Genomic DNA, 13,452 nt, shown 5'->3' with positions numbered 1-13,452 from the left:
ATGAAGATATGGATGATGACGAGACCGATGAGCAGGAGTTCCAGAAAGCCATAGAGGTCCTGTGCGTTGACGGCGGTGCTTCTCTGCATACTTCACACCGCCAGCTCAAGCAGTGGGTGCGGGAAGTCAATGCTGCAGAGCCACCCGTCGAATCACGCAAGCCCCTGAAATGGTCCAGCACGCCTATCATCTTTGATATTGAGGACCACCCAGATCGCATAACTGCGGTCGGGTGCTTGCCGATGTTGGTTTCACCAACTATCCGCAACCTCAAGGTCACTAAGATGCCAGTTGACGGCGGGGCCGGCTTGAACCTGATCTCCTCCGCGGTACTTTAGAAACTCCAGATCCCTGATAGCGAGCTCGAAGAGACCGGCACATTCCAAGGAATCAATCCGGGAAGGAGCAAGCCGAAGGGAAAGATCACGTTGCCATTGACATTTGGCAGCGAGTTGAACTTTAGGACTCAGAGGGTCACTTTTGACGTTGCTGATTTTCCATTACCTTACAATGGGATACTAGGCCGTCCAGCACTCGCCAAATTCATGGCAGCCTCTCATTATGCATACAACATACTGAAGGTGCCAGGCCCGATAAGTGTCATCTCTGTCCCTGGCGACAAGAAGGATGCTCTTATTTGCGCCGACAAAATCTACCGGGAAGCAGCAGCAGCAACAGATCGCAAGTCACTTGCCGCTGAAGCTCCCGGGGGGAAGAAGAAGACCAAGTCCGGCAAGAGTTCTGATGCCCACTCCGGCAAGCGCACCTCTTCGGAGTGCTACGCTACCATCGAGGACGCACCATCGAGCTCCACCGGCAAGTGTAAGAAGACAATGGCGGCTCCACCAGAGACCAAGAAGGTGCCCGCCAAGGAGGACGGCACTGGTGGTACCTTCACCATCAGTGCCACTCTCGACCCTAAATAGGAAAGCGCGCTCGTTGCTTTCCCGCGGGCGAACGTCGACGTGTTTGCGTGGCAACCGTCTGACATCCCCGGTGTTCCCAGGAAAGTAATCGAGCACCATCTTGCCGTCTGTCCTCATGCGCGGCCCGTCAAGCAGAAAGTCAAGAAACAGGCAGTGGAGCGCCAAGAATTCATCGCAGAAGAAATCAAGAAATTGGAAGCAGCAGGCCTTGTCAGAGGGGTGCTCCATCCTACGTGGTTGGCCAATCCTGTAGTCGTGCGTAAGGCAAACGGGAAATGGAGGCTTTGTATCGACTTTACCGATGTCAATAAAGCTTGTCCCAAAGACCCATTTCCCTTGCCGTGCATCGACCAGATTGTTGACTCCACGGCCGAATGTGACTTTCTTTCATTTCTTGATGCATACTCAGGATACCATCAGATCTTCATGGCAGAAGAGGATGAGGAGAAAACCGCATTCATCACCCCATGTGGCACCTACTGTTTCGTACGGATGCCCTTCGGTTTAAAGAATGCTGGTTCAACATTTGCAAGAGTAGTCCATCACGCTTTTGAGCCACAGATGCACAGAAATGTGGAAGCCTACATGGATGACATAGTGGTCAAGAGCAAGGACAGGGCGACCCTGATTCAAGATTTAGATGAAACCTTTGCAAATCTGCGCAAGATCAACCTCAAGCTTAACCCCGAGAAGTGTGTGTTTGGAGTCCCTTCCGGCAAGCTTCTCGGGTTCTTCGTGTCTCAGCGGGGAACTGAAGCCAATCCCGACAAGATCAAGGCCATTGAGCAGATTGAAGCACCAAAGCGCGTCAAGGATGTACGAAGACTTGCCGGTTGCGTAGCTGCTCTCAGCAGGTTTATCTCTAGGTCTGCTGAGCGCGCCCTACCATTTTTCAAAATATTGAAAAAGGCAGGTCCAATGAAATGGACTCCGGAGGCGGAGGCTGTGCTGCAGGACTTGAAGAGATACCTGTCCTCCACTCCAACACTTGTCGCACCTAAGCCACAAGAGAAGTTGCTGCTATATATAGCGGCAACCAATCAAGTGGTTAGTGCTGCATTAGTAGCGGAGAGGGAGGCGGATGATGAGCCAGCAACCACGGCAGATGCATCCAGCGACAACCAGGGGACTTCACCGGCAAGCTCTGGTCCCGACAAAGATGGATCTGCGCAGGAACATGAGAAGATGCAGAAGAGAATGGTGCAGCGCCCAGTTTACTTTGTCAGTTTCCTTCTGCAGGGGGCTAGATCGAGGTACTCTGGTGTGCAGAAATTGCTTTTCGGCCTTCTCATGGCCTCGAGAAAGCTGCGCCACTACTTGCAAGCACATGAGATCACAGTCGTCACTCGTTTTCTGCTGAAGAGGATATTGCAAAATCCAGAAGCAATAGGCAGGATTGTCGAGTGGGCACTGGAACTGTCAAGCTTTGGCCTCAAGTTTGAGATCACTTCAACCATCCAAAGCAGAGCATTGGCAGAGTTCATAGCAGAATGGACGCCAACACAAGATGAAGAAATTCCAGAGATGAGCATCCCCGTCAAGGAAGCAAGCAAAGAGTGGCTGATGTACTTTGATGGTGCTTTCTCGCTGCAAGGCGCCGGTGCGGGCGTACTACTTGTCGCACCCACCGGAGAACACCTCAAGTACGTAGTCCAGATGCACTTTCCCAAGGAGCAATCAACGAACAATATAGCAGAGTATGAAGGCTTGCTTGCCGGTCTCAGGATCGCAGCAGACCTTAGGATCAAGAAGCTCATTGTCAGGGGTGACTCACAGCTTGTCGTCCGCCAAGTGAACAAGAATTATCAGAGTCCGTTAATGGAAGCTTACGTTGATGAAGTGAGAAAACTAGAAGAGCACTTTGACGGCCTGCAGATGGAACATGTTCCAAGAGCTCAGAACGACATTGCCGATGGCCTGTCAAAGTGCGCCGCACTGAAGTTACATGTGGAACCAGGGATCTTTGTGCTCAAGCTAACTCAACCGTCCGTAACACCATCAACTGGGCAGAGCAAGAAGAGAAAGTTAATTTCTGGTGACTATTTTCCAGCAGAGCTCCCCGAAGCCGCCGCCAAGAAGGTCGTCAAAATCAACACCAAGGGTGCTGAGGAGCAGTCTACTCCGGCGAGCCCCAGGGCTTGTTCCGTTGAAGCAGACGCTCCCGACAAGTTTTGCTCCGACAAGCTTGCCGGGGAACATCAAGCTCCGGCAGAGCCACAGGTTCTCGCCGTAGAAGCGGATGTTCCCACAGTAGCAGATGTGCCTTTAGTCCTTGTTGTCGAGCCGCAAGCTCCAGCATGGGCACAGCAGATTGTCCGTTTCCTTCAGACAGGAGAACTTCCCGAAGGGCAAGAAGAAGCGGAAAGAGTAGCCCGGCGGTCAAGTATGTACCAGTTTGTCGACAGCACACTGTACAGAAGAAGACTCAACGGCGTGAAATTGAAGTGTATTCGCCGGGAAGAAGGACAAGAGCTGTTGGCAGAGATACATGGAGGCATATGTGGTCACCACATTGGCGCAAGAGCACTTGCCGGCAAAGCATTCCGGCAAGGCTTCTTTTGGCCGACGGCCCTCCAGGATGCAACTGCACAAGTAACCAAGTGTGAAGCATGCCAGTTCCAATCCAAGCAGATACACCAGCCAGCTCAAGCTCTCTAGACGATCCCTTTATCCTGGCCATTTTCGGTCTGGGGGCTCGACATCCTCGGCCCCTTTCCCCGAGCTGTCGGGGGCTTTGAGTACTTGTACGTTGCAATCGACAAGTTCACAAAGTGGCCGGAAGTGGAAGCAGTGAGGAAGGTGACAGCACAGTCAGCAGTCAAGTTCTTTAGGTCAATTGTTTGCCGTTTCGGGATCCCTAACAGGATCATTACCAACAACGACACGCAATTCACGAGCCGCACCTTCATGCAGTATGTCCAAGATCTTGGCGCCAAGGTCTGCTTCGCTTCTGTTGCTCATCCGAGGAGCAACGGTCAAGCGGAGAGGGCAAATGCTGAAGTGCTGCGCGGGCTCAAGACCAGAACTTTCGACAGGCTGCATAAGTGCGGAAAGAACTGGATCGAGGAGCTGCCGGTGGTTCTTTGGTCGATCAGGACGACGCCAAATCGAGCCACTGGCCAGACACCTTTCGCTCTAGTCTATGGAGCAGAGGCAGTTCTCCCCACGGAACTCATATACGGGTCACCTCGAGTGCTCGCTTATGATGAGCTTGAGCAAGAGCAGCTGCGACAAGATGACGCGCTGCTCCTTGAGGAAGACCGTCTTCAGGACGCTGTACGAGCTGCTCGATACCAGCAAGCTTTGCGCCGCTACCATAGCCGCAAAGTTAGTGCCAGAAGTCTCGAGGAAGGTGACCTTGTTCTTCGGCGCGTTCAGTCCGCCAAGAATTCCAACAAGTTGACACCAAAGTGGGAAGGCCCTTACCGGGTGAAACGAGTCACTAGGCCTGGTGCTGTCCGCCTTGAGACCGAAGATGGCATTCCAGTGAGCAACTCCTGGAACATTGAGCATCTTCGTAAGTTTTACCCGTAAGGTGCGGTTGTCGGAACCCGTTCCGGCAACCACCTTTTGTACAAGTCTTGCCGATGTTGCATGTAATCCTTTGTACAAAGCCGGGCGCAGAACCCGTGCATAAGTAAAGCTCATGTGCTCTGCACATCTTGTCAATATCATGCCATCTACTTTATTTTTGCATGCGTTATCTGACACTTTGCACAGCACCTACCCCCGGTAAGCAATAACGAGCCATAAGGCTCCATATCTTTATTTTCTCTTCTTTCTTTTTCTCAAAAAGGAAAGGAAGGTTCCCTCGCACACAAGTTTGCCAGGGGGAAAGGAGAAGATAATGGTGTGGACCAAGCATCGTTCAAAAGTTTCGCCTTGCCGGGAAGCAAACAACAGAAAAGCTAAGTTGCCAAAGTTTGAGCAATCAGTTTTAAATTTTTTTTTAAGTTATCTTCCTCGAACGACCGTGCTTTGTATGGAAAACCTGTGCGCGGAGGAACCAACTCGTAGCTAGTTGCGCCCTTACTTTGTTTCGACTCCGCTCAACAACTTAAGTGAGCTGCGACTAGTTGCGACAAGGTTTCTTGTCGGAAGCGGCACCGCCAACAGGCTGCTGATGTCCCGCACTCAGCACTCGCGGCCCAGGTGCCTGCGCCGACAAGTTCCCTAAAAGTGTGGGGTAAAAGCATACAAAGGAAGGAATCAAGTAAAGGAAATAACACAGCAATCTCTACCCAAAATAGAGTTATATTACAAGATAGCTTGTCGCAGCTCTAACAGATTGTTCTTATAACATGGCCAGCAGCGACAAGAAAAAGAAAAAAACGGGCGGCCTAATCTACGTGATCGCCCTCAACCCTCTTGATCCCGCTCACCTTGTCCACAATGGGTGCGACAAGGGTCTTGAGCGCTTCCAGATCAGCATCCGGCGGCAAGGACTTGAGGACGTTGGTGAAGTTGAGGCCTGGGTTGCGGAAGGCCACCTTCATCAGCACCTTCTGGAGAGCTCCTGCGCAGATCTTGCGCGACTCGTCGACCAGCTGCTTTGGGATCTTCTCCCGGAGTCGCTGCAGGGCCGTCGCCACGCCTTTGAAGAACAAGTTGAGCTTGGCGCTGGGTTGGAGGTGCTCGTCGGAGGAGTACCCGAGATCCTCCATCCCCAGCTGCGCCAGCTCCCCGTCGATGGCGGTGGCAAGATCCACAAGACCTTCGGTCCAGTGCTCCACAGTCTCCCTGAAAGCGTCGTGGGCGGCAGCAGCACTCGCCAGCAGCGCCTCATCGGCCTTGATCTTCTCTGACAAGGCCACCTCCCGCTCCCTGGCGCCGTCCAGCGTCTGAGTCAAAGTAGCCAACTTCAACTCGAGATCTGCATTGGAATCCTTGGCGGCACTGAGCTCCTTGCTCCTCTCAGCGAGAAGACCCTGCAGCTCACCATGAGTGGCAGCGTCTTTCTCGCGCTCACGCTTGAGCACGGCAAGCTCCTCGCCGCTCGCTTTGAGATCGGCCTCCAGCTGCGCCACCTTCATCTCCAGCTCCTTCTTGGCGGCCTCGGTAGCTGCGGCAGCATCTTTCGCTTCCTTGAGAGCCCCGCCAATTGCTTGCTCGCGTGCGGCAAGCTCCTCGTCGTGGCTGTCAAGATTGACCTTGCGTTGTGCCAAATCTCCCTCCTGCGCAAATAGATTTTCGGCGACAAGCCGCTGTTGCTCTTCAACTTCAGCCTTCGCGAGGAGGAAGGCTTTTCGCTCCTCGGCGACTTGCTCCCGCTCCTCTGCCAGAGACCGGAGAGCTTCCTGCCTGAGACTCCGGAGCTCCTCCGCGCGCTTCTCAATGTCCACTCCCGCCCTCACGACAAGCGCTTCTCAAGATTCCAGCTTGGCTTGTCGGGCGCGGTAGAGCGACAGCAGCTTCCGCAGCAGCCGCTCCTCCTTAGGCTCGTCGCTGCTACTGCTTGGCGCGTCGACCAGCACCAGCCCAGCGGAGGCGAGCACCTCTTCGTCAAAAGTTTCTCCTTCGACCGGCGCCCTGGAGCTCGACGCCCAGGGGAGCTTGAGGAAGACGCCATCGCCGGCCTTCAAATAGGCGCCGGGCTGGGGCTCTTCAGAGCCTGGCGCTGCAGCAGCAGCAGAGGGATCGGCGGTCGGTGCAGCGCCTGGCGCTCCTGCGGCCTCGGGGCCGTCAGTGCGATCGCCGGATCCCTCGCCAGCTTCTACGGCGGCAGCCTTGGCGGCCTCTTCGCCGGCAGGATCATCAGCACCGGCCTCTTCTTCGGTGGCGGCGGCATCGTCGTTGTTGCCACGCACGTTCTCCTCGCCGGCGGCCTCGGTTTCCATCGGCTCCATGGTAGGTGGATCTGACGATCGAAGAGGGGAGAAAGGTCAAGCGAATATTCAAGAAGAAAATCAGAAGAAGAAGAATCCAAGGGAAGTTTTCAAGCAAGAGGATTACCTGTATCCGCAGTCGTGGTCTCAACCACCTGAGGATCGCTGGTGATGTCCCTTGCCGGAGAGCTGTCCCTTGCCGGAGAATTCTCCCTTGCCGGAGAACGCTTCCTTGCCGGGGAATCCTCCCTTGGCGGTGTAGTCGAAGCAGATGGCACTTCGGGAGCGGCTTCCGGGCTCTCCTGGTGAGGCTGCTCTGCTCCTGCACGAACCAATACTCAGATATCAGCAAATGAAGAGCACCCATGCACGCCTGAAAGCAGGAAGTAAACCATATACTCACGTGGAGGGCTGCGCTGGGGGCTGCTCTGAGGAACGGTTGCCGGGTCCGACAAGGTGGTCTCGGACATGTCCTCTACCATCGCGGTGGGTTCGTCCTCGATGACAATCACCGGGACCTTGGCTCTCTTCGCCGCTCTCTGGGCCAGAGTCCTGAAAAGGAATGAGTTCAGAGTAAAGCAAATCAGATACAAGACAAAGACAGCAAGAATTGAAGAACTACAAGTACAGCAAGGAATCTTACTCTTCTTCTTCCTCGTCGGAGCTGAGCGCGGAGAGATCGAAGTCCGGCTCGCCTCCGGTGCGACGAGGCGGAGGAGTAGGCTCCCTTGTCCGCTTGGCAGGAGCAGTAGCGGTGGACCGGGAAGACCCTGCTCCGGTTGCCGTAGCGGCGTGAGGCGCTCCCGCGGCAACAGTGCTTGCCGCGGTAGAGCGTGTCGCGCGGCCCGACGGCTGTTGACCCGTCTGCTGCCCCGCTACATCCCCGGCCTTGCGGAGACGCCTTCTTGGTGGAGCTGGGGGCTCTATTTGCGGCAAGCTGCCTGAAGATTCGGGCCCGACAAGATCTCCCTCGCCGGGCTCGCTCGACTCATCCTCGGGCCCGGCAAGCCCTTCCTCGCTGGCAAACTCCTCGCGCTCGGCAAGGCTTGCCGCCTCTGCTGCTTCTGCCTCCTCCACGGTGAATCCAAACTCACCCGCGGCAGCGGCTGCCGCCGCCTCTTCCAGCCTAGTGGCAATGCGCTGCATCTCCGCGTCGGTGGTGTCGCGGGTGAGGCTCTTCTGCTCGTCGGAACGGACCGGCACTTCAACCAAGCCGTCGAAGAACTCCTGCACGACGGCGACTGCCGGCTCTTGCCATGTTGGGACAATCCCATGCGAGTCGCACAGCGGCATCATTGCACGGATGCGGTCAAGCAAGGAGTTGTTGCACAATGGAACGACGCCCCTCGGCAACATAAATGGATGTTGAGGATCGCGCTTGAACAATTCCAGGAGCATCGCGTCCAGCTCCAGGATAGTGAAGTTGAAGTTGAGGCCCGGGCGCAGCCTCGTGATATCTGCCGAGTTCTGGAACTCCCAGGCGGGTCTCCCCCTCTCCTGCAGGGGGGCGATGCGGCGGCGAAGGAAATCTGCGCCAACGGCGCCTACGGTGAGCCCGGCAAGCCTGAGGCGAAGGATCCGGGTGACGGCAATCTTCAGCCTGTCGTCTTCCGGGGCAACGTTGCTCCAATCATTGCCGCGCGCTATTGGGGCTTGTTGCAGGGTGATAAATGGCTGCGGGTTCTCCTCGATGATCCAGCACCACTCTGCTCTCCATTCCTCCCACTTGCTGCGGAGCTCTCCCTCCAGATAGGCTTCCTTCTTGCCGACTCTCGAGATCCAAGCAATTCCGCCGGCAAGGGGCTCCCCTCTCTCGACTCGGGGCATAAAGAAGTGGCGAAAAAGGGCTACGTTTGGATGGACTCCGACAAAGTTTTCGCACAGATGTGCGAAAACTGCCATGGTCAGAACGGCGTTGGGGGTGAAGTCAAGGAGGCGGAACCCGTAGGTCTTCATGATGTCACAGAAAAATTGAGAGAAGGGCGGGCAGAGCCCGCAGTAGAAGAACAGCGCGAAGAAGGGATACCCGTTCGGAGCCAGTCTCAAAGCGGTGGCCGGGAGTACCTTCGTGCGCGGATGCGCTCGCGTCTCCGTCGACCAGAAGAGATAGTAGTAATCCCTCAGCTCCTTTGCGTCAAGCTGAGGAGGGAAGATGGCCCGCTCCTTTCGCAGCGCCGCGAGCCGCTGCGCCTCGGCCGACTTCACGCCCTTCCCCTTGTCGGCTTTTGGAGCCATGGCGGAGGTGGTGGGGGAGATCGATGGCGTTGGTGGTGCTGGTGGCAATGGGGGGTGGAGCGCTGCTCTCTTTTGGCTTCGGGAAGAAGAGGGGAGCGGCGGAGATTTGTGAAAATGGAGTAGCAACCGGCGAGATGGGCGAACTGCCCCTGTTTCCCCTGCTTATAAAGGGGGAGGGGGCGGACGTTTCGTCCTTCCGAATAAAGAAACCACCCATGATCTCTCCCACGACGCCGCATTCTACGCGTGCTGTTGGGGGAGGGTGCGGTGGATACGGAGTAAGATACGGCGTAACCTAGGCCGCGTGTGCCCGTGCCCTGTTTTGGGCCCGGCCCAACAGCGCTCGGCACCGTGTGTGGCCCAGGCCCGGGGGCTCCTGTCGGTGTACTAGAGTAGGGGTACCCTAGTATCCCGAACTTGTGCACGGGCAGTTGCAGCGCCCCGTGGCAAGGCTTGCCGGGTGACCGCCAAGGTCCTCCGTGGTCCCTTTGGAGCCATTCAAGAACAAAGTATTTAAGCCAAGGAGACAAGGCCCCGGCAAGAGGAGCTTGCCGGGAAGGCCAACCAAGGCATCATAAGGAACTTGCCGCGACGCGCCGCGCGTCCCGGCAAGGCCCGGTGAGCGACAAGCTTCTAGGCGCAGCAAGACAACGACCGCGGCAAGGCGCTTGCCGCGGCAAGCGGCCACTCTGTACCTACGCTCCAGCACATCCACCAACATGTCGCCCTAGGGGCCTTTCCAGGCGCGCGTGGCGAGAGGCTGTGCAGCCAGCGGTGCACGGTGGCATGCGATGCTGACAAGATCGCCATCGTGGCGAGCGGTGGCGCCCCTGACGGTCCCTTTTTGCACTGTTTGGGCGACACAGACGAGCATTTAATGCCTTTGTCCCCTACCGTCAGGGTTAGGTAGGATACACTGTACAGGTAGCTGTACCAACCACAACTCCTTTTCCATTTTTGCCCTTGTCTGCGTTGCCACCTGTCGGTGACCCCTTGAGCATATAAAAGGAGGCCCATGCGCAACGTAGAGGGGGGGTTGGTTCGGTTCGAAACGAGAAAACACTCACGCTCGGTCTCGTGTGTACTGTAGCACTCAGCGCACCCGAGCAAGAACTCAATACAATCAGACAAGCAGCAGTAGGAGTGTTATCTCTCCGGAGAGCTCCGAAGCTGGGTAAACTGCTCGTGTGCTTCGCCTCGATCTGCTCTTCGTGCAATCTCCGCCCCCTCCGTCGAACCGAAAGGGACTCGGTCCGCCGGTCCCATAGGTGTTCGTGGATCAGTTTCCCCGACAGCCGTTGTTGAGTCTAGGAAAAAACTGTTTTCTGAGTCTAGTTATATCGGAGAGTAGGAATTCTTTTTCCTTAGCCCCTTCGTCGCTCTGGTGAGGAATCTTGACGTAGGTGTTTTGAATTACTCCTCTTCCCGTTCAAATTTTTCTTTAGGTTCATGCAGTTGGTTAGTTTTTCGTTCGTTGGTTCTCAACTCTTTTTCATCCGGTGCATTTCTCGTCAAGTTTACTCGAGCCTCTTCATCGTTGCCAAGTTCAAACCTCAGTTGTCTTCTTTTCCCACCCACCCACCCTTCTTCCTCTCGGAACTGGAGTCCGTAATCGAGTATCCATTCTACTCGTGTGAAGTCTTTGCTTTCTTTCCTCAATGATTTCAACTGGTGTTTTCTCTTCAAGATATTCGTCGGTTCCCCCTTCCAAGTTGCCTTTGTTTTTTTCCCGCCCTCACACCCTTTTCTTCCCGGAGTCTGAGTCTGTTTCGAGCATCAATTTCATTCATGCAGAACCCCTTCAGTCTTTCGTCAACTGTTTCAACCGGTGATTTCTTGTCTAGTTCGTCATTCTTCATCTCTTTCTTTTCCGGTGGACTTGATGTTCAAGTTTTTTGGTTGATCATATTTTTTTCCTTGGATCAAGTGTTTTTCCTGCTCGTGTGCTTCTCGCCAGTTTACCCTTCCGGAGTGTTCAAGACATCTCAGGAGATTCGTCTGTGTTCAAATTAATTCGAGGTTGTCACCTCATTCAAATATTTCAAGTGTTCTGGTGCATCATCTATCTCTTCAACAATTCTTTCCAACGGTGTTTTTCTTTTAGTGGGCCCTAACCCACAGGTCTTTTCCCAGGATCTTACCTGACTCTTCTGATTCCCCCGGAGTTATTCTCAATTCTTTTCAAGTGTGACATAAGAATGGATTCCATCAGTCACATGCCTTTTCCAAGATCAATTTCAAATCATTTTCCTTTGTTGGCTCAACCTCTTCGCTTTTCGTTCTCCTGGAGTGTCTCAGTAATTTTGATGGTGTTTATCGTCATCATTTGAATACCGAAGAAGAGTTTTTCCTCTAAATCGTGCCCATTCTCTCGAAGTTTCGTGGTTCTAGCTTCATATTATCCTCTCAAAATTATTCCATTTGTTAGATATTCTTTTCTTACCCATCCGGAGTATGTCAGGAGTTGTTTTTCCATTTCTTTTCACCGGAGGCCATCGTCCCAGAAGAATTCTTCGTCCTCACATTTCAGCTACCGTTATCCATTTATCCCGGTGCTTCGTCCAAGTGTTCTTTAATCAGCTCATGATCTTTTTATTCTTTTGCATCTAAATCCCCTCAAGCAGATTTGTTCTTCTAATTCTTCCCGGTGACTCATTCTCTTTCATCAATCATGTAAAAATTCTTACGGTGGTTTGTTCAAGATTCTTTTCCTTGTTTATCATATTAATCCATTCGTTCTTTTCAATCCTACCGGTGGTTCATGAAGACCTTCTCAAGTTTACAATATGTCACTTCTCAATCCTTTTTCAAGAAGAATAAGTAGTATGCAAAATCCATTGCTCGTCATCAATTTAATTTGATGAAGGATAAGCATACAATAAATCTTATTCTTATTTCCTCAAAGTGAGTAGTCCCTTCCTTCGTAGTTTGTTCTTGATGAATAAATTCTAGTTTCAAGTGTTTTCGTCTTTTCTTTTCCGGAGTTCAAATTTTCCTCGGCCATCTCGTCGGTACCTCCATCTAAAGCATCGCAAGGCTCATCTTATTCTTTCATCCTTGATACTATCTCATCATCCTTTTGTCAGCGGAGTTCTTCATGGTGGTTCTTCATGATTCAATTCTTTCTTCTAGAGTTCATCAAGATTTTGTTGGTGGAGTTCAAGTATATTTCTTCTCACTTCTCGGAGTGCAATTACTTCTCCGTATTCTTTTGTAAGTGGAGTTTTGCGTTCCTTCGTTCTTATTAGATATGCAAGCATTTGGTTGTGGCATAATTTCACCTCAAGTTTTGAGTTGTTTTTGATAAGTCCACAACAAGTTTATTCTTTCGTTGTTGATTTTCTCAACAACTCCGTTCAATAATTCCTTCTAAGTTCTTTTCATTCCACTCTTTCAATTCTTTCCGGAGGTTTTGTGTCATGCCTTCATCGAGTATCATTCCATCCTCTCAAGTTCGTGTTCTGTTCCTTTCATTTTTAGTTAGAGTGCTGCCTAAATCCTTTCAGGCTTATTCCTTTCTTATCTCGTTTTAACCGGAGTGGTTTCGTAGTCTATCTGATTCCGTGAGCTTTCGATTCTCGTCATTCTCGCCGTTCCTCTCTTATTCTCGAGTGCTCTCGATTGTTTGCTTCTTCTGTTGAGTTCTTCTTTTACCTCACCCCTTTTCCCCTTCCGTCTCGGTCCTAAGAACTCGGGACGAGATATCTTGTTAGTGGAGGACTGTTGTAACGCCCCGGATTTGATGCGCCAGGTGTCTGCCAGTTATTCGCCGTCGTTGCTATGTCATTTTCTTGCGTGTTGCATTTCCCATGTCATCATGTGCATCTCATTTTGCATATGTGTTCGTCTCATGCATCCGAGCATTTTCCCCGTTGTCCGTTTTGCAATCCGGCACTCCTATGTCCTCTGGCGTTCCCCTTCTGTCTCTCGTTGTGAGCGGGTGTTAAACTTTCTCGGAATGGCCCGAGGTTTGCCAAGCGGCCTTGGTATAGCACCGGTAGACCGCCTATCAAGTTTCGTGCCATTTGGAGGTCGTTTGATACTCCAACGGTTAACCGGGTAACCGTAAAAGCCTCCTTCTCTTTGCAGCCCAACACCTCTCCAAAGTGGCCCAAAACCCATCAAACTCCCATTCCATGCTCTCGGTTGTTCGATCACGATCATGTGGGAGAAAACCGCTCCCCATTTGGACTCTCCTAGCTGCCTCTACCTATAAATATGTGCTCTCGTCCAATTTCACGGATGAACCCTAGCCATCTTCATCCTCGCGCCGCCGGACACGTCTGCCCCGGCCGGACATGTCCGCCGGACACCTCACCCAAACCAAATCCCTGTGTGCCACGTCGCCCCGCCGCCGTCGCTAGCCAACCCGGTGCCGCCACCTCACCGCGCCCGCTCCGCTCCTCCGCGCCAGCCACCGTGGCCCGCCCGGGCCCGGGGCAAGCCCGCGCAAGCCCATCGTCGCC

Source organism: Triticum aestivum, chromosome 7B, assembly GCF_018294505.1.
Source record: "Triticum aestivum cultivar Chinese Spring chromosome 7B, IWGSC CS RefSeq v2.1, whole genome shotgun sequence".
In the NCBI taxonomy this organism is placed as follows: domain Eukaryota; kingdom Viridiplantae; phylum Streptophyta; class Magnoliopsida; order Poales; family Poaceae; genus Triticum; species Triticum aestivum.
This window is presented reverse-complemented; position numbering follows the sequence as displayed.